Source organism: Chrysemys picta, chromosome 1 (genome assembly GCF_011386835.1).
Source record: "Chrysemys picta bellii isolate R12L10 chromosome 1, ASM1138683v2, whole genome shotgun sequence".
Classification (NCBI taxonomy): Eukaryota; Metazoa; Chordata; order Testudines; family Emydidae; genus Chrysemys; species Chrysemys picta.
In genome coordinates this window covers 170,968,804-170,990,451 of record NC_088791.1, presented here as the reverse complement: position 1 = coordinate 170,990,451, position 21,648 = coordinate 170,968,804, and the positions used below count along the sequence as shown (strand labels likewise).

Here is a 21,648-nt window from a genome sequence, read left to right as displayed (position 1 = left end):
TACCTGTATTCCCCCTCTGATCCCTTGAGGGCACCACTCTAGGCACCTGGCTCCTCAGCCATCACCTCACTTGGGCAGAAACCTGCATCTCTTCCACTCCTGACTGGGGATTTTCCAGATTGCATAGTTCCCTGCCTGTGCTGTGATATCCCCAGTAAAGCCAGACCACCTAAAAGGCCAGCGTCTGCACTTTGCTTTCTTTCCAGAGGCTACAAACAGCATAACTGCCCGCAGTTACAAGTTACCACAGAGTTCTTTCTGAGCAAGCATGTTTATTCTTCAGATGAAAGCATTACAGAGAACCATGAGCGGCAGGTGAACCACAGGCTCGGGGAGGCTAGCCCCTGACTAGCCCACCCTTTCTGCTTGGGGCCTGGCTACTCCCGCTCCCATTCCCCTGGTGGAGCCCAGAGCCCCCACCAGCCCCAGGCCGTCTGAGAGTGTCCCCTCCCCACCAGCCCCGGAGCACCGGGGCACCTGCCATTACAGGTTCATAATCATCTCAGGCCTTGGCTACACTTGAGAATTCACAGTGCTGCCACGGCAGCACTGTGAAGCGCGAGTGTAGTTGCGCCGCCAGCGCTGCGAGAGCTCTCTCGCAGCACTGCAAGTACTCCACCTCTCCTAAGGGAATAGCTTGCAGAGCTGCGCTAGTGTGCATCGCTGCAGGCGCTGATTACACTGGTGCTTTACAGCGCTGCGGTCGGGGGGGGCGAGGGGGCATTTTCACACCCCTGAGCGCAGCAAGTTGCAGCGCTCAGGGCTGGCTCTGGCTTTTTTGCCGCCCCAGGCAAAAAAGCCTCCGGCCGCGCTCCCCCCTCCCCCAGCGCGGCAGAGGAGGGCGGCCGGAGCCCCGGGGGGGAGGGCGGCGAGCCCCAGTCGGGGCTCCGCTCTCCCCGGCGGCCAGAACGCCGGGGGGAGGGCGGCGAGCCCTGGTCGGGGCTCCGCTCTCCCCGGCGGCCAGAGCGCCAGGGGGAGGGCGGCGAGCCCTGGCCAGGGCTCCGCTCTCCCCGGTGGCCAGAGCGCCGGGAGGAAGGCGGCGAGCCCACCGCGGCTCCGCTGTCCCTGGCGGCCAGAGCGCCGGGGGGAGGGCGGCAAGCCCTGGCCAGGGGGAGGGCGGCGAGCCCTGGCCGGGGCTTTGCTCTCCCCGGTGGCCAGAGCGCCGGGGGGAGGGCGGCGAGCCCGCCGCGGCTCCGCTCTCCCCGGCGGCCAGAGCGCCAGGGGGAGGGCGGCGAGCCCGCCCGGGGCTCCGCTCTCCCCGGCGGCCAGAGCCGGAGCACCGCGCCGCCCCCCTCCAGGTGCCGCCCCAAGCACAAGCTTGGTGGGCTGGTGCCTGGAGCCGGCCCTGGCAGCGCTGTACAGCGCCAGTGTAGCCAAGGCCTCAGATTCAGAACCCGAACCACCATAAATAGCTCAGTCTTTCCTTTATACAGCTTGGGCCTTTGATCTTGGCCTCATGTAGCAGGTGATCAACAGACAATGGCTCACTCCTCAGGGCATAGCTTCAAAAGTTGGGGTTTTGCATAACCAGAGATGGGGAATTTGCATTAACCTCTCCCTAGATATTCCACTGGAACATTTTCAATATAGTCCTTTGAAACCCTGGCTCTCACATCTGTCACATCTCTCCCTCTGCCTGCCCCGCCCCCCCCCCCCCCCCCGCACCCCGAGAGATTGCATACAATCCTGGTCCACAAGAATACATAAAACACTTTAATACAATGGACCCCAAACATACTTAAGCTTAATTCAGTGACATCCCCAGAAGATATGGCAGAAACTTGCCATCTCGGTCAGTTAACGATTTTTAAATATTTGGCAGCACTTGGAAAACCACCAGTACCTAGAGAGAGAGCTCTGCATTTCCTTTGTATGACGCTAGTGTCCCTAACACACTCTACAACTGACATGGGAGGAAAGCAGCTGCTATTCGTGCTATTGCTACTGCAGCCCAGTGCCCTTCCCCTGATTTGAAAAAATGGATTTCACCTTCCCAATCTCCTCCCTCACTGCACAAAGCTCCATTACTCTGACTTTGAGGGTGACATGACATAACCTCTAGCTTATATCCGATTCCCATATGATGTCCATGAGTGATTCATTTTGTAGTTACCTCTGCAACATAGTAGACGCAGATCGGTTCTTTCACAGATATACCAACAGCTCCTTATTGGTGATGCCTCTGGGCAGGCTCATGTGTGTTCATTCTAGTAAGCATATAAACAGGGTCACATTTTCTACATCATCAAACCTAAGGAAAATTAAGAATGGGATCTCCTATTGTCCATTCAAGGCACCATAGAAACACCTTGGAGAGAGAGGCTAGTATGCTAGTTTCACTCAGGAATATGTCCTAAACCCCAGCTATTTGCAACCACAGACATTTAAGACCAAACCTAATGATTATGTTAAGCACCTCAGTTGATTTGGTGAGTTTACCCCTTTCATCATGATCTAGTTTTTTAGACATGCACTGTTGTTTGACAAGCCAATTTAAACACTCAAAAATGAAGACTTTGCTGCTTTTTTGTTCTTTCCACTTGCATATGTGATGGCTCATAAAAACCCCATTGAAAAGACCTGAGTCTCAATGTATGTTTATCTCTGTCATCGCAGTATACACTGATTCTTCCCCCTGCCGTGTAACTATCACTCCCTCATAAACAATGTGGAGTCCACTCTGGAAGTTGGCTCCTGCCAAGAAAAGGCACACACAGGGAAACTTCCTTCCACCTCTGGGGTACCTGTTCCAATCTCCCCAAAGGAAAAACACACAGACACTGGAATAGTACAACAAATATAAGAAAGGGGTGGGATGAATGGAAAAAGACCACAGGAAAAGATAGGGGAGCAGTAAAACAGGGTTACATCCAATACAGGGACCCATGGTTCCAGTGGTACTACCATATAAATGAATAGAGCTGAACAACACCTCTCAACTCAGAGTTCCGGTGTGGCAGAGAGTCTTGGGGGCTTCTGGTCATCTTTGGTGCCAGTAAACTTTCCCCTACAATGCCCTCTCTGTGGGTTTGTGGAAAGCAACAATCTCCCTCCTTATTCTCAGTGCAAAGTCACAAGTCCAAGTACAGTACTCATGGCCCCGTACAGTTCTTGGCGATGGTGACACTGACTCTGGCTACAGTTTATCCTTCTCAAGTGATTCCATCCTGGTATTGTGTTCTCCTCCTGTCCTGGGACATCCAAAGGCAGCTGCTCTGTCCTTCCCAGGATTCAGTCTGGTTCTTGAATGCTTCAGTACAGGAGGGCCTGCTTGCCATACTGTGTGGAGCTACAGACACCCACATGCCTGTCACACACCCCTCACCCTGGAACAACCATCACTTCCTCTCCCTTAGGATGGGGTTTTAAAGGAGCTGTCACTAAACCCCTGACATTACACCTGATTTTCCTATGGACCACAAAGCAATAGGACTGTGATCCATTTATTTCCTTGTCCATATGCAAACATAAATGGTATCAGCACAGCTCTAGCAATGATTTGTTAGTGCATTGGTGCTCTCTCTACAGCAGCCGAGCACAGAACATTGTAGTATTACATAAGCAATTTCTTTTAATAAGTTCTCGGTAACTAAGTAGCAATTTATTACTTAAAAGCAGCAATTTAAGAATTGAGATTTCTGAGAAGGTCAAAATGCTACTTGGCAAAATGTGTCCCTTTTAATACTGATCCACTTAACATTTTAGAACTTTACTGCATTGATTATTGACATTTATACACATTATACATTATCAGACTGGATATTAAAAATGTTTTCTTCTAGTTGGTGTAAATGAAAACATACCACTTGTGAATGGTGCCAGGTTAACATCCCTTTGGATTGAGGTGCTTTGTTGAGCCACAGCACAGGCAAAAACCAGCGAAAGCTTTTTCCATGTTCCCCTGTCTGTCTCAACCAAGTTTGAGGGACTCCGTCAGAGAAGTTCAGTCCCCATACCCATGTAATCTACAGACATTGCTTATAGAGGTGCCAATTATGATGGCAGCTTTTGTAATGTGATGCATCCACTGGAAATTGGACAGAGGCCATGATGAGTTCATTTCACATAAGTGATATCATCAGTGCAGTGAGAACTGTAAAAGAGGTTATCCTTACTGGCAACATCCTCTCTGAAGATATTTCCCCAAAGAATCTTAGAACTCTGACCCACCTTTACTGGAAGGCAACCAGTATTAGGCAGCCAGAGTTTTGTTTTGTTTTTGTCATTGCTTTGTCTGGCTGGTTTTTCATTTTATTTTATTTTTTTGGGACAGTCTTCTTAGTGGTCACTTAAGTCAGGTTTCACCATATTCCTCTTTACATGTTTCACAAGTGACAAATACTGGGGAAAATGAGCAAAATGCTGCCTTCATTATTTATTACAACTTGAAATGATGCTGCTTACAGAATTGCAGAGCTCTTGCAAATCCTCCCTTCTGCTTAGATTATTTACAACCTGTTGATGGATATTCAGGAACACTCCCTGAAATGCCAATCAAATGATAAATCTGGTTTTAATCACTGTAAGATCATTCACCCCCTGTGATATTTTCAGTTCTGTGACTTTTCCTCTACTGACCCAAAGTAAGCTATATTTTTAATAATACAGCAATTGAGTTGTATGTGCATTATGCTGAGATGCTTTTGTGATGCTCTTTGCTATGACGTTAATGGTTATGAAACTAAAAATATAGCCACTATTTCAACTCTAATTGGAAAGGGAGCAACACAGGATGCAGCACAATACGGATGAAGCATATGTATCATATGACTTAAGTAGATGCACAAGTTTCAGTTGGAAGATAATGCCCATTTCAGTGTGACTAATTAAATTTGGATTTGCACATGGCAACATCTATAAACAGGTCCCACCAGTGTAAGAAAATCTGTTTTTCTTCTTGTTGCTAATCTCTATGGTATTTGCATAGAAACACTGCTGTTTCCTAAAACTAGGATCGAATTCTTCCTCTCTGTCCATTAAATTGCAAACTTTGTATTTCTGCAGTGGCCATTTTACCTTTATTGATTTAATTCTTCTATTTCTTCCTTACTTCATCTTAAATGTCTAGTTTAGATCCCATCCTTGCCACCCTCATTGCCCTTCGTGTGTCTTTTCCCATATACAAAGGGCAACTACATACTTTCAGTGAGGATGTCCTTTATTTTATGTTGAAATAATAAAGCACAAGACAAGTCCCTATGGCAGCATATGGTGTGTCCCTCTCGTCAGTAGCAGCTGACTTGCGACCACAAAATGGCAGCAGCGTCTGCCGCAGCAAGGGGGACTTCCTTCCATTTAAAGGAGCAGCATGTGGAAAATACCATGAGCTATTTACATTGTGAATATTATTTGCAAAATATTGTAATGGGCTTCTCCTCCCCCACAGTGGCAGAGCTGCTGGTGACTGTGGCTTGGAAGAGACACTGGGGGAATAGGACTAAAACAAAGTGTAACAGTGGCAGGAGGGGCAGTGTGCCACCAGTTCTTGGCAGGCACTCGTCAGACCTTCACCTGGGCAGGAAACTGTTTTCTTGTCCTGGGAAATTGTTTGAGATTGCAAAAAATTTTCCTGTTTCTCATTAGGATGAAATAAAGCGCCTCTGAATTTTTTCTATGAAAAACTAGAAAGACTCTCACCCCAGAATGGCCAATACCCTGGAAGGTTAGGGCAATCTTGTGAGGAACCAGGTTTCAAGTCCCTGCATCTTCTGTATCCCAGAGGAGTGTCCTAACTACTGGGTTACAGAGTCAGTCACTCTCTCTGGCCCAATGAATATTTAATTTATATAAAGTGGAACAGCTCTAACAAGAGAGACAGAGGCTCGCCACAGAATAGCCCATCTCCTAGTGGTTAGGATACTCATCTAAGATGGAGGAGACCTGGGTTCAAGTCCCTGCCCCAAATCAGATGGAGCAGAGACTTAAGCCTAGGTCTCCCACAACCCAGGTGAGTGTCCTGACCACTGGGGTGGGTGGGTGTGTGTGTCTCTCTCTGGTTTGACCAGAAATTCCTTCCTGGACTTGAGAAACCCTCATATAAGTTTCAGCAAAGCCAACCCTTTCCCACCAAAACATTTTGTTTTGATGAACTGGCATTTTCCAAAGAAAAAACTTTTGGTTGAAAAATTCCCGCTCAGTTCTTGTTAAATCTCTGGCTAAATTAAAAGTTTGTTGGGTTTTAGACAATGGGATCTTGCCTCATTCAGTCAGATACCCCCAATGCTATAGTATTTTGCACAGCCATATAATACATGAGAAACAAAAACCTGTATCTCAAGAGGCAAGGCCAACAAAACCAGCATTATATTTAGAAATGTACCAGTCAATTTCACATGTTCCAGTGAAGATCAAAAAACACAGCTAAGAACAGCACGCTGCGTTTTTGCTGTGGAACAGCTGAAGCAAAGGGAATTTGCCTTCCCTAACAATGTCCCTTCCCAAGGTAATCTTTTATTCCACCGTTACCTTTCATTCCCTTCATCGGGTCTGTGCAGCAAAGAAAGGCTTTCAAGGCACCACACTAAACCACAGAACCACACATGGAGATTAACTTGGGATACTTTCGTCCCAGCATTAATGTTGCTTAAACAAAAGTACAGTTTAAAACTCTACAGAAAATAGTGCTGCTATAGGCTTCTAATGGAAAACCACTTTTTCCATCTGATTGAAAACTTCCTCCTAAAAAGTATTCCTTGTCCGCCGTAGCATGACTAATTAAGCCATGTAACTACTCCTCCACAACAACACTGAACTCTGGCTTCGTAACCAGGCAGCAACCAGTGATTTGATTGTGCCGCATCTACCCACTTGAAATGTATGTGCTGATAGAGGCTGCAATGAGCTAACCTCATTCCAGACATATCTCCATTGACTTTAATGGATTTACACCCTGGATGGATTTGACCCATAGTTCCCCACGATCAGAGAGCAATGGAGATTTTAACCACATCCCTGAACCACTGACACCGCCCTGCTAATGTCCATGTCCCTGAACTTGCAAAAAGTCACGCACCTGTTAAACAGTTTACAGGATCAGGGCCTGAGGCTGCAGCACATTTCAGGAACACAGTTAAAACATTGTACAGTCCTATCAACCTTTGTTTTAACAACCTCAGGGAGCTCCCGGGATAAACGGCATTCCAGCTGGGTGCTGGGCAAAGGATGTCGCTGCAGCATTGTAACAAGGATCCAAACCCAATTAATGATATATAGTGCAGACGGCACCCCAAGAGAGGGTCAGACATATCAGCACGAATAGGAAAGGTAAGATTTGAGCCACATAGCTGAATGGCTGCTTTGAAGAGTGATCACTAAACAGAATTCCCTTGCACTTCACCCCAGCCTATGCTGTTTTGTAAATCAAGAAAATTACCCTCAAATCTCTTTTCTAGTGGCTTGTTCTGTGCATGGTTGGGTAATCTTATTGAATTTTTTAACAAAGAGATGTAGACTCTTATTTGGAACTGATAAAAAAGGACTTGAACTTTTCAGGGGCAAACGATGTGCTGGTATGAAGACATATTTTAACAGCATAGTAAATTTAACATCACATGTGTTAACAAACATGTATATGTATAACCCATAGCAGCCATAAAAGGGTGCTACACATTGTAAGAGCACCTCAAAATATTTATAAAGCTTAACATGAGTTAAGATTCTGAATAAGCATCTTTGATTACACTGCTCTACAGCCAAAATGCTTCTGAAATAAATGTAGTCAAACTTTACTAATTCTGGGTCACTGAGAACAAAAATGATGCTTAAAATTGTTGATTGGCTCTAGTTTTCAAGATATGCTATTGGGTCAGTATTTACGACCCTTGACTTGGGAATGGCGGAGGAGAAGTGAGTTATAAAGGGAAGGGATCTCAATTTAAACCAGAAATGACTAAAATACATCTTTGACTGGATCTATGAATAAATCTATGACTGGGTTTGGACAGTACTTGCTTTTTAGGCAAAACAATGAATGATGCAATCTGAAGCTGGTATTGCATCATACATGATATGAATTGCATCATGTTATTCCTAGAAGTCATGGATGATACAATCATAACGAAGCTTACATCACTCTGCTGAACAAATTGCCCTATATCAGCTCTAGAAATCACAGTGTCGTGCTCTCTTATTTGTCAGTGTTTGATTTTGCAAAGGGACACATTTCTGTTTAGCCAAAGTGAGCGGAGATGCCTTGTACTTGTGTGAACAGTGCAGATAACTTCTGCTATGTTTGTGGTGAAGTGACTTTTGCATCACAAAAGCGCAGTATAACCACTAAGGTTAAGAAAGCCTATCACCTTTATTTTGGCTGCAAAATTGGAGATCAGGACAAGAGGTGGGCCCCACACATATGCTGCAACACTTGTGCAACAAATCTTTGCCAGTGGTTGAAAAGGAAAAGGAAATCTATGCCTTTTGCAGTGCCAATGATTTGGAGAGAGCCAACAGATCATACCAGCAATTGTTACTTCTGCATGGTGTCTCCAGGTGGGAAAGGTGTGTCAAAGATGAAAAAGTGGACTGTGCATTATCCAAACATTCCATCAGCTATATGCCCAGTACCCCACGGAGAAGGACTGCCAGTTCCTGATGCACCAGAATCATTCTCACTTGAGTCAGACAAGGAAGAGGATGAAACTTCTGGTCCTGAACCATCAATGTCACAGCACCCACATTTTCTCCCATCCTCCTCCTCTGAACCACACCTCATAACACAAGGTGAACTGAATGACCTTGTCAGGGATTTGGAACTACCCAAGAGTAAGGCAGAACTGCTGGGCTCCAGACTACAGCAGTGGAATCTCCTGGCAGGTGATGTTAGGGTTTCCATGTTCCGTGACCGTCAAAAGGATCTTGTCCCATTCTTCTTCATGGAAGGTGATCTTGTAGCCTGCAACAACATCGATGGTGTGATGGCAGCCCTCAACATCGTTCACGATCCAGATGAGTGGAGACTGTTCATTGATTCATCGAAGATGAGTCTTAAAGCTGTTTTACTGCATAATGGCAATTCCAGTTGGTCATGCAGTCCATATGAAGGAAACCTATGACCCCATGAAACAACTTTTGAGGTGCATAAACTATGACCAACATCAGTGGCAGCTTTGTGGCGATTTGAAGGTTGTTGCTCTCTTGCTTGTTCTGCAGACTGGATACACAAAGTACTGCTGTTTTCTCTGCAAATGGGATAGTCGTGCAAGAGATTCCCACTACATCAAGAAAGATTGGCCACTCCGACAGTCATTGGAGCCTGGGAGGAAAAGTGTTCAGCATCCACCACTTGTTGAATCAAGGAAGATTTTCTTACTACCCTTACACATCAAGCTGGGTCTGATGAAGAACTTTGTCAAGGCCATTGACAAAACACAAGCAGCTTTCAAGTACCTCCGTGGAAAATTTCCAAGGTTAAGTGAAGCTAAGATAAAGGAAGGTGTCTTTGTTGGTCCTCAGATTCGTGAACTTCTTCGAGATGATGCATTTGACCATGCACTGCGTGGCAAGGAAAAGACGGCATGGAAAGCCTTCCAGTTAGTGGCAATACATTTTCTCAGAAACAACAAGGCCGACTACAGGTTGTTGGTGGAAAACCTCCTCAAGGCATACAAAAGCCTTGGTTGCAACATGTCACTAAAGATACATTTTTTGCACTCTCATCTAGATTTTTTTCCACCGAACTGCGGAGCAGTGAGCGACAAGCATGGCGAGTGATTTCACCAGGACATTGCAACAATGGAGAAATGCTATCAGGGCAAATGGAGCCCATCAATGCTTGCAGACTATTGCTGGATAGTGACAAGAGATGCTCCATTTAATGAATACAAGAGACAAGCCAAGAAGCACTGAGTAGACACTGAATAGGACTAAACTATGTACATAATAGTTTTTTGCCTTTTGTTTCATAATACATTTTATTTATATAACCCTTTTGCTGATTTTTAAAGTGTTACATAAACAGGACAGGTGAAATATTATCATGTAAAGCAGCCATAAACACATGAAAAGACCTAGGTTTACAATTTATGATTAAAACTCTATCTACACAGTACACATAGACATAAAATGTAAAAACTTAAATACCTTAGAAACAGTAGTCAGTGGTTTTAATTGTCATATTTGAATTCAGCACAACAAAATACGTAATAAATAGCACATTTTATCTCTGAAGCAGACGACTTCTCAAAAATTGTAGACCAGTGTTATTATGATACTCAACTAGAAAAATTAAGAGCATTTTTTCTCTTTACTTTCTTTGAACAGGAAATTTAATGTTGTAATCAAATGACTGTGCAATTTGTACTCTGTATAATGGCACATTTTATTTACTTCAGTACTCATATACTGTAAAACTGTGTAATAAATATTATCCATTAGACACCAGAAGGAAAAAAGCTAAAGCCAATGAGGTCTGCTATTTGCACCCCATATTTATGAAAAGTCAGGCTTTATACAATTAACAACTAAAATTAAATAAAATATGTAGGAGGCAGGATTTTGATTACTGCACAACTTTGAATCACTTTTTAACTTTAATGTAAATTATCTACATTCCAAACTATTGCTCGACACATTAAAATTCCTATAAAGGACAGTAAGCAGCATAGATTGCTATACAAATGCTTATTCAAAGCAGGAAGTCTAATCTAACAAATATATGTAAATAATTTGTTCAGTGATAAAAACTTAAATTATTATTTTTGCTTAAAGCAGGGAGACAATGAGACTACACTTCCCATAGGTGAGCATGGAGAAATTTGAAAGGAATATTTCATTAGGGACTTTTAACTTCTCCAACTGCTAATTTTTATTGAGGAACTGAGTATTGCCATTCAGCATTATACCCTTTGCTTAATCAAATTTTTATTCTTGTTTCAGAATTCAGACTTCATAAAACTTTGGGCAAAGATTATCTCTAGTGCATCAGAATTTGGCACTGAAGCAAACTATACATATCAATTTCATTACTCCTGCACAAAAAAATAAAAATAAAAATTCTGACCATTATATTTTAAAATTCTGCAAACGTTATTTGTCAATAAATAAATGTTGAGGTTCCAGCATGGCAATGGGGAGCACAGGTCACTGGTTGCACGGAGGTCTGAGATCACTCTGCAGTGACCCCCCTCCCCTGGGACAGGGACTTGGCAGTGAGGCTGCACCTGACCCTGGCACAGTACAAGGGCTGGGGCTGTCCCAGAAACACCCTGGAGCCCTGCCCCTCTGTGCCAGGCACACTCAGCCCAGCAGAATCAAGTATAGAGGGGCTTAGTATGGGGGGGATCTAGGTGTGGGGTGAGAGCGTTCAGTTACAAAATGGTCACTTTAGAGCTACACCTCCCTGTATCTGTAAACATAAAGGGCCAGTCCCATCTCCTGACCAACCTGTCCTGAGAAGCATACTGGGCAAAAGTTCTTATAAAAGGGCAGTATTGGAGTAGGTAGAGTTAGTAAGAACTAGCTATTTGGGACGCGGCACGTAAGGCACTGGGTTGCCTTGCTCAGTGCCCAGGGACCCTAGTGACTGTGGTCAGCACCGCCGACCAGGACGTTAAAAGTCCCATTGGTGGTGTTGCCCAGCTAAGGCAGGCTAGTGCCTACCTGTTCTGATACCTCTCTGAGCCCCCGAAGTGGCCAGCAGTGGGTCCGGCTTCTAGGTAGGGAGGCCACAGGGCTCTGTGTGTTGCCCCTGCCCCAAGCACCGGCTCTGCACTCCCATTGGCCAGTTCCCGGTCAATGGGAGCTGGGGGGGGGGTGCCTTCACCCTTCAGCCCTCACCCAAACCCTCTGCCCCATCCCTGAACCCCCACACACACCAAAAACCCCTCATCCCCAGCTCTGTTGGGTCATGGGCATCAACAATTTTCTTCAACTGGGTCCCCAGGAAAAAAAGTTTGAAAACTGCTGACCTAGAGATAAGATAGAAAAGGGAGTAAGTGTTCATGTCCACTCCACATAACTTACTTCTAGGAATATGGGCTGAATCAAATATTTAGGTATATTCCTCCCTCCCCCCACAAAAGGATTTTAAACTTCTTTGATCTGTTTTTTAAACTTACACAGAGACAGAAATGTATAATCCAACACGAGGAAGTGCTTTTACAGAGTTGCATCTCAATATCTGAATACCAAAGATCTAAGCATTTGTTTCCCCATTAATTTCAATACAGTTTTTGCATATTTAAGGAAAACTATTCCCACATCACGTTTTATGACCTTACAGAAATGAAAAACTTCTCCAATGTATTTGATTGTATGAATAGAGCCATTAAAAGTCACTCTTTCCATTGAGTAGTAATGATGAGGCTAGATGAAGACTTTCACATATATCTTACACACTATTAGTGTACAAAGTTTTAACTAAAAATATTAGACCATTTTATAATATTTATCTTCTCATTGTTCAAAAAGGTTTTAGTTTCATCTTGTCTCCTTATAGGAGAGAAGAGTTTAGAGTTTTGTTTCTCCAGGTATGTTTTAATTCTGTAACAAAACTACTTTACGTGGGGAAGGCTGTTGTTTCTACAGACAGCACTCTGTAGGATGTGACTCATCCTCACTGAAGAAATCCAGGCCCAGAGAATAACTCTAAAAGGAACGTATTGGTATCTATTTCCAGTCCCTTAGTCAAGCAGCTATGTTGATGCTCTCCTATCAGTAAATTAGCAGCCTAAAGGACATCTCTGATTTATAAGCTGCACAGAGATGGCATATGGCAGTAACTAACACAATTGAAAGATACTGAAAAATCTTGAGTTTTCAGGTTCTGTAGGCTGAGCATGATGTGAGATTCTGGATTCATCCGGGCCAACAGCTGTCCTACACAAGTCATTACTTAGAGTTAAGCGCCTTTCTTCTTCTGGCATTTATTATAAAGGACTCCTTTTCTATAACCCCATCACCTAGAAAAAGATGTGTTTGCTATGAGCTCTAATGCACTCTCTTTCTGGGAATTGTGCCTGACCGGCTCAGGCTACAACACAAGCTGCAAGGTCACATAACATTTGTCTATACACAGAGTATCACAACAGAGCCTTTGTTAGGAGCTGAACTGAAGCTGCTTTATACAGTGATTTTAAGCACCCCTTTTTTGTTCACTTAGTTCAACCGCAAAATATTTTGATGGGATCATAGTAGTCAGGTACATTGTTGCTTTACAGACTGTTGAAGATTTTGATCAGCAGTGACTTGGTGAGAGCTGCTTGTTGTTCATGACCAATTCTTTTTCTTGAAAACCTCCTAGCAATTCACTGGAAAAAGAAATTCCCATCTTCTGGGGTTGCTGTACAAAAAAGTACAAAGAACCAATGGCAATGATTTTAGTGGAGAGGGGTGAGATCAACAACATGGAACTGCTAGGAATTTGACTGAGTCAGAGCCTGAAAGTCTTGTGACCGTGGACAACTGACTTGCTGAAGAACAGTTATGTTTAGGAGAATCTTGGCTTTTGTTTTGAGAGTTCACTTCTATCTCCCTCCTTTGAAATATAGCCTTAATCATACAGTAAAAGTAAATAGATGGCTGAGGTTTAAAGCGACTGAGCTTCACATCTGCAGAAGGCAACTGGGGCTGACCTAAAGATCCTCCAAACACTTGCCATATAAAATGAGTTAAGTTTGTGTGAGGAGAAGTATGTCCCAAAGAATCATTTTACTAACCCTTCCAAAAGTCCTTAGGCTGTTCCTGAACATAATAGCGTGAACATGGAGACCAGGATGTCACTTGGAGGCATGAAAATGGTTTCGAAAGACTGCCAAACGTGAAGAGGTGTCCTCAAGAAGGGGAACGTGCATAGGTGGGGTAGGAATTTGATGGGAAGAACATACCTCAAAGGGATGTCTAGAGGGGAGGAGGAGGTCTAATGTTTGGGGAAGCAGGGTACATCATAAGAGACAAAACAGGAAGCCATGCTGTGTGGAGGGAAGGAATGAATAGCAAGGTGGGTGTCATGGAAGTACATAGGGAATTTACAATGGCTCATTGCTGAAAGGGAGCGCCCAGTGTATCTCGAGACAAAGCATGGATTCTGATGGGGAGAGGTAATTAGTTGGTGTGAGTACTAATGAGAGAGGACATCTGGGAATGATGGATGTCTCTTGGGGAAGGAGTACATATAGTCTTGACAAGTACAGGTCAAGCTGCCTATAGCCTTCCCAGTCCTGCTAGCCTTGGAGGGAGGGGACAGCCACTAGCAGCCTCTCCTTTAAGATTTTTGCTATAGCAGAGGCTGATGGCTCATGCTGCCTCTCTTGTAGTTGACAGCTTAACTTTATTGGACTGCTTGGAGTCTCACCAATCTTGGAACTACAGCTCATTATACACAATTAACATGGGCTATTGGAATCTATATCAGAACTGTTCACAAAGCATTCACTCTCTAAAGCCAACAGTAGTACTTGATAACTTTGAATGGCTTATAAATTTACAATTAAATGCCTTTAAAAATAAAATATACATAACCTAGTGGTTTCTAGCATCAACATGTAAAATCCATATACTGATGTCAACCTCTATTTTTTCCCCAGCCTAACAGAGACTTTTTATACTTTCTTTTTTTTAAAAAGGTTGGAGAAACATGCTTATATAGTCACAGCAAAAGTCATGCAGTTACTTTGGTGGTCCTAAAGGATGTTATAAACTTTTAGCAAACTAAGAAACTGATTAAAAATGTAAAATTGTATACTCTAAGAAATCCAGCTTGCTAATGACCTTTAATAATAGGAACTCTTAAAAACCTCAAGGTGAATTTGTTCCATTGTCTGAAGGTATAACAAACCCAAGCAGTTCATGCCCCAAGGAAGGTGAACAGTCAAACACCATTAATTAATGATGCAAGAACATGTTTCAAAGGCTGGGATCTCTTAAACCAAGTGCTCTGATGGAAAGCTGCATTCACTTAGAAGTCATCAGAATTATGCCTTCCCTATTCTCCCATAACTTTACCTACTTCAGCTTGACTAGATTGGTCAAATTATTTAGTAGCAGATGGTTTTAGAGCCTTTCAATAAACATATCCATGTGCTACTCACTTCCATACATGACATTTAAATATGAATCAATTTGGCAAAAAGTGAACCAGATATAATGGTACTCAGTGAAGTTTGAGACAACCCAATACTTGTTTTATAAATAGAACATTACATGATCTGAACATTCTACAAACTTTAATCAGAGCCTGATAATTGAAGTCAGTCCCAGTGCTTGAAGTAGACAATGCATCCATATAGTGTTATGCTCTATTAGACACTAACAGTATGTCTACACTGCAAAAATTAGCCATGGCAGAAAATCTCAGAGCCTGGGTCCACAGACTCAGCCTTGTGCTATGGTGTGAAAAATAGCAGTGTAGATGTAACCCCCTCAGGCTCTGAAACCAGGTCTCAGAGCCAGAACAGAAACATCTTCACTGCTATTTTTAGCACTGTAGCTTGAGCCGGAGTCCGTAGACCTGGGCTCTGAGACCCTATGTCATGGATGATTTTTGCATTGTGAGCTAAGAAATCACTTACAGGTTTCTGGATCTTGGCACAGGTAAAGCATGACTTTCAGAGGTGTTGAGCACTCACAATTCCAATGGGAGTCACAGGTGCTGAGCTCTGGGTGAGATCTTATAGGTATTATTTGGGGGGAAATGATCATGGAATTTCAGTAGGAATCTTGGCTAGTAAAGAATGCAGGATTTGGTGCAACAGTTGAGTTTAATTGGGACCAAAGACTGTCCACCCCAAATGTGCTTGACTTTTGTTCTTGTTTTAGCTCATTTCCACATTTTTTTTTACTCTTCCCATCCTTTCTTCAATGAAGAGCGTAGGTGTGCCTGGAATGCACTGTATATTTGCCTCCTCCGCCCTTCTGATAACTGATTCCATGATTCCCATTCCCTAGTTCTACTCTGAATTGCCTATTTACTCATAAGATTGTTAGACCCCTCTTAATACTCGCAAGGGTGCAAAACTTAGATACTGGCTTTATCAATCCACTTATTAATTTTGAAATTGTCTATTAGGTGACAAAGTCCCTATTTCACTTTTCATTGAGAATGAGTCTGATTCCAGGGATCACCAGTAAATGATTCCCACATGTTGTTGGAGTCATACAAAATAGGGAAGATATACACCCTAGCTGGAACAGAGCAAAAATGAGTAAGCGCATCAGGGTGGTCCCATTAGGAACAGAGTGAAGACTCTCCTTCTAGAAGAATTCAGATCTGATAGCCTGTTAAGAGGGGATGATGCAAAGATCATTTATTGTCTGAAACTAGGAGAGTAAAATGCCAAAAGAAATAGCCAAAGAGGAAGCTGGCTGTTATACTGGTAGGTATAGCATGTAATGACTCCTGCAATTAAGGATTCTAAGGGATTATTTTCAAACAGTTGTAATCCCTGTTTATAGGAAGGGGAAGATCACTGCTACCCTGCTCCAATGAGCCAGGGAGAGGTCTCTCTCCTTCTAGGTAACCAGTGCTTTCCCTTCCACAGATCTCTTCATCTTTCCTCCCTTCTCAGCTAGTGCAGTGAGAGCTTCCCTACTTGTTTCAATCTGCTTCAACCACCTCTAATTGTCAAACTTTTACCTTCTAAGATGAAATTTAACATACTTGTTGTCAGTCTGGAAACAAAGATGTCTGGAAAGTGTGAGGAAAAAATGGTTCAGCCACATTGAAAAATAAAAATGAAATATTTAGTATGAGATGCCACTAGAGCTGTTCACTGAATAAGACAGGGTTCCTGCAGATAAAATAATATGTATCTACATACTGTACAATAGTGCATTTGCATAAGAGGGCAGAGTTACAGCACTCTCAGGAAAGGTAGGATTTGAACAGGGGCCTCACTTCTCCCCCTCCAGCAGAGGAGTATGGTCCTGAACCTAGATCTCCCACATCCTAGGTAAGTGCTCTAACCAGTGGGCTAGATGTTATATGGTGTGTACCATTACCACCACCATCTCTTCCAGGCACATTTTGAACAGGACCTTGGCCTCTGAGCATGCCTACCAGATTTGTCCCCACATGCAACATAGATGTTTGCCTGCCTATCTTCCCCCAATTTGTGGATTTGGGCAATTTGTGGATTAGAGAAGAGAGAGTTGTCTAGACACCTACAGTGGGCACATCCAGAGGCAGAAACTTAGGTGCCTAGAACTTCTTGCCCTGAAAACTTAGTGAGTTTAGCCACCTATAGAGTTTGGCAGGAGCTGTGAGGACCAGAATAGAGCCTAAAAGTGGGACTTTAAGCACCTAAACTTAAGATTTAGGTACCAAAGTACTTTTGTGGATCAGCCCTCACTAATTTAGCAGTGACTATCACAGGAGCTATATAAATCTCAATCATCTGAAGAACCCAAATTGCTTGATGAATGACATTCTTTGTTAGTGCATTTGATACTTAATTACTGGTGAGATGGCTACTTCCTTCTAAAACATCTCTCATGCCACTACCTATTTGTATAAAGGAGAATAGTGTTGTAGACAATACTCCTTGAAGAAATTAAGAGAAGTCCCACCTCATTGTTGCAGGAAGGGTGAAGGAGTATGAATTCTATTGGCTTTTGTGGGGATATTTACTAATGTGTGTGCAATAGGGAGATTTCTAAAAGAATGCTAAGGTTCGAGGTTGTTACGAAAGCCTAATGGCTTATTGTCGTGCAAAGTACTAAACATGAGGGTGACAGAATCCAGCCCTCTGCAACTCAAAATAAAAAAAATGACATACACACACCTTGCAAAGCCTTACTCCCCTTCTTATTCAGTTGTAACATTGTCAATCCACTTTCTATTTCATAATTTTAAAGGTAACTTACTCCATCTTATTTTCTTTCTTCCTGGCTTTATACCAAATTTCCTTTTTAATATAGATCATGGAACTATTTTTCCTGCGTGGTTTTCTGTCTGATCCCTCTTTCCTTCTCTGCTTCACCATGTCTTTTCTCCCTCTTTCCCCTTCCACCCACAGATATTCAACTAAACACAGATTTCTTCCTCCCTTATTACATAGAGTTGCAACTCTATGAACTCTGATCCCTGACTCCCCCTCTCCAAGAAGGTGCCTTGACTAGGCTGGTCACTAGTGAGGAGCAAGTGGCTTCAAAGCCTCACCAAGCTCATTCAAAATGTATTAGCCCTAGGTGAAAGAAGTCGTCACACCCTTCCTATATGTGCAATGGGCATGTTAGCTCTTAATCTTTATGCTCTTGGTGAGAAGGGTGTGTGTGTGTGTATGTGTGTGGTGTAAATATTCATGGAATATAAATGGAAAATATGTATAAGAAATTTTGCATTGATTTTCCTACTGCAAGATTTCCTTTTTAAACTTAGCACTTCCTCTGTATAGCCCTACGTAAAGAATGCTGACAGTGCAGCTTGCTGGATATTGCTTGAAGCTAATGTTACATTCATCTCATTAAGCAAAATAATCAGTGGCTTTTCTAAATAGCTGGTTGAATTCTCATGTAATAGTCATAATTAGAGACCTAACAGTGTTTTAATTAAAAAAAATGCAAACAAGTGGTCTGATTTTGAGTAGTGCTGAGCACCTGCTCCTCTCCACTACAGCTGGTCTATTACCACCTGTGCTGAATTGCTCTAGTGTCCCTCATTAATGACATACTCTAGAAATTCATTATGAGGAAGGCATGAGACAGACTCAGCATGGCTAAATTCTTCATTAACTTTACAGCTTGTCCAATGCTATTGAAGTTAGTTTGGAATGTTAGTGGAGAAATGACCCCCCAGTATGTAGATGTATACAATGATGCAGAAAACACAAAGGCAGGAACTGAAAGGATCACAAAATATATCAGCCTGGGTATTTCCAAATATCTCCATACTGTGGACCTGATGCTGAGCAGCTGCTACTCCCATTAACTGATTCAAGAAAATCTGTTTTCACCCACACAGCTATTCCGTTAAGTTTCCTAGCTCCAAGGACAAAAATTTAGTGTGCAACTTTCCCCCTATAGCTGCACCTGCTCCAAATCCCTCTATCATGCTGGCTTGATATTCATTCCCACAGGAGTTGATAGGGAAGGAGTTAATGTGCCTAGAACAGGGATATGTTTGCAGGAGGATGGAGATTTCCTATTAAACAAGAGATGGAGGGGAACTGGTGTTGCTCTCAGCAAGGGCAATCAAAAAGGGAGTGACATCCTTGATCCCTGGGGGCTCATATTGTCACAACAGAGCTCAGCAGTAAAGAAGCTTCTACTCCCTGTGGCACCAGAGGCTGAGCAGTAAATATCACACTAACCTTTCATCCTGTCCCTGCTGGGGCCTCCTGTGGCTGTCTGGCTGGCCCAGTTCATATAGTGTCTATTCTCACTACTTGTTTCAGTAGCCCCACTCTGCTGCTGGTTGGCATCTCTGAGGGGAGAGGAGTAACCGTCATCTTCTTGCCTAGACACAGCAGGAACTGGCAGGAGCCTGCTAGTCCACCCAGTGGGAGCAACTGGTCTCTCTTTTGTGCCCAAGTACCAGTATTAGCTCTCCCTTCTTAATGCCTGAGTAAGAAGATAGAATGGGATGAAAGAGTAGGAGCCCCACTGGACCAATCCCCATGTCCTGCATGAAGGGACATGCTATCAGCCAAGGTGCTGGGAGAAGTAGGAATCACTGTTGAGAGCCCTAGACACCAGTGTATGGAGGGGGGTGGCAAAGACTTGACTAGCAATGCCAGGAAACAGCTGAAGCTTGTTAGTCACCCTGGAACATACAAAAAGAAGTGTATCCTAGGAGCAGGAAAGCAGGCCTTTGTAGCTGGAGTGGTAAAAACCTTCTCCTTCAGAGGGATGATACTATCGATGGAGTATAAATTTGGGTTTTTTCTCTTCCCAAATGGGTTTTAAATTTGGAAAAGAAACCTGTAACGCCTGCATCCCTGGAGCATACACATAAGCCTTTTGGGCATTGTTAGAGAAAAGACAGCTTCCAAAGGACTGTAGGTTGCAGACTAGCTGCAACCTCTAGTCCATTTTTTTCTCCTTTACTGTGAGAAGAAAAACAAGTTTCTAGAAGGCAAGTAAGTGTGGGAAGGGAAAGAGTAGAAGCTGCTACTAACCTTCTCTGGTATAGGTTGGAGGCTCCTCTTTTCAGTTGTAATGGGTTCCTCTAACATCTATCACACCTGCTGGGCAGAGAGGCTGTGCACTGCCCTGCTCAGGAATAGCTATTTAAAAGCCTAGTCATAAATTGGTGGCTACTATAGTTAAAAAGAGGGGTATTATTTTATTAATTGTAACCTCTGTGGGACAGAGACCATTACTGTAGTACAGTGCCAAGCACAACTGAACTTTTATCAGGGCTTCTAGCTGCTACTGCAGTACACTCTACATATAAGTTGAGAAAACACGTGAGTAAAGCAAAAAGGCAGAAGGAAAAACAAAGTAACAGCGAGGCAGTTATGATTAGTGTAATAAGCAGTAGTCAATAGTACACTGCTGTCAAGTAACTTGTAGGCATCATGCTATGGGAGGAGGACCTCTATGAAGAGATTTGAAGAAAGAACTGAGGAGATTCCTAGCTTGGACTATGACTACCATTGCCTATGCTGTACCTATTTTGGGGGGATAATTAGAGAACTGTCACCGTCATTGTCAGTCAAGCATTTTTTACCAGCATCAAATCTTTTTGTTTAAAAAAACTCTAGGTGTGGCAAAAAAAACTCATGCTAAAGCATCATCTCCAGAGAGGCACTTTCACAAGTAAAATGAGTGTAATGGCTTCAATTTGGAGCCAAGAGGAGACCACAAAATTACCATAGTTTAATAATAAATTATCATTTCTGTTTAGTAGCAGCTGTGGACAGTACAGCAGTGTGAGCTGCATAAAGTGTGCTATGTAAGGTCACTTGTGTTCATGTCAGAACTAAACCTCTATCCATTAGAGGAAGGGGCAGGGGTTACATTAGTGGCATGAATAAAACTGTATTAGCTAATGGCAAAATCTGCAAGACAAAGATTGGATTCAATTTAAATCCGGAGTTTAAAATGTGCAAGTAAAAATTCTTAGTGACCACCCAAGGAGATATCCTTTAACAAGGGATTAAAGAACATTTTCCTGGAAACCTGGGAGAAACTACAAAGTGGATGTGATTGTTAGTGCAGGTTTCAATGTAGGCAGGTGTTTCCTGTAAAACACTTTCTAAGTGATACATAATGCAATTTAACTTTCAGCACCTCTAGCTTTTAAAGCTTGCTTGCTTGCAATGACAGCTAGTGCTTGGTTTAGTTGGAACAATGACTTTTTTTTTTAAGGCAGGATGTTATAAATGTACTTTTGTGTCTCTGTGAACAACAAATTCAGGCTGAAGTGAAGGGAGGGAAGCATGTGGTCTATTTAAATACTTCTAGCATGTTCATCATCAGGGCACTGGGTGAACCAGATGCTTCTTTACGCAAATGGAGAGAAGTGAGAGAGGCAGTGGGCAGAGCAGCCTTCACCTTCTGGAGCAAACAGTGGGGAACCTGCAGGGTGAACAGCACCATGCACTAGGTGAGCGCTATGGGGTCTACCCAGTCCCACCCACCATACTCAAGGTGGGCTCCCATTTGGATGACACCAGGCAGGGCCAACCTCCTGTGCACCAGCTGGTTTCCGGAGTGGTATGAGTCTCCTGCAGGAGGATCAGATACCCTCTGCCCAAATACAGGAGAGTACCT

General features: G+C 43.2%; 1 long non-coding RNA gene across 1 annotated transcript; it reads right to left on the bottom strand.

Annotated features, from left to right (window-relative positions):
- Positions 1 to 1,733: 1,733 nt before the first annotated feature.
- Positions 1,734 to 20,336, bottom strand: LOC135983889 (uncharacterized). Its single transcript, XR_010601711.1, has 3 exons — positions 20,049 to 20,336; positions 19,242 to 19,354; positions 1,734 to 3,220 (listed from the first exon to the last, which is right to left on the bottom strand). It is a non-coding gene; the product is annotated as an uncharacterized LOC135983889 (long non-coding RNA).
- Positions 20,337 to 21,648: the final 1,312 nt, after the last annotated feature.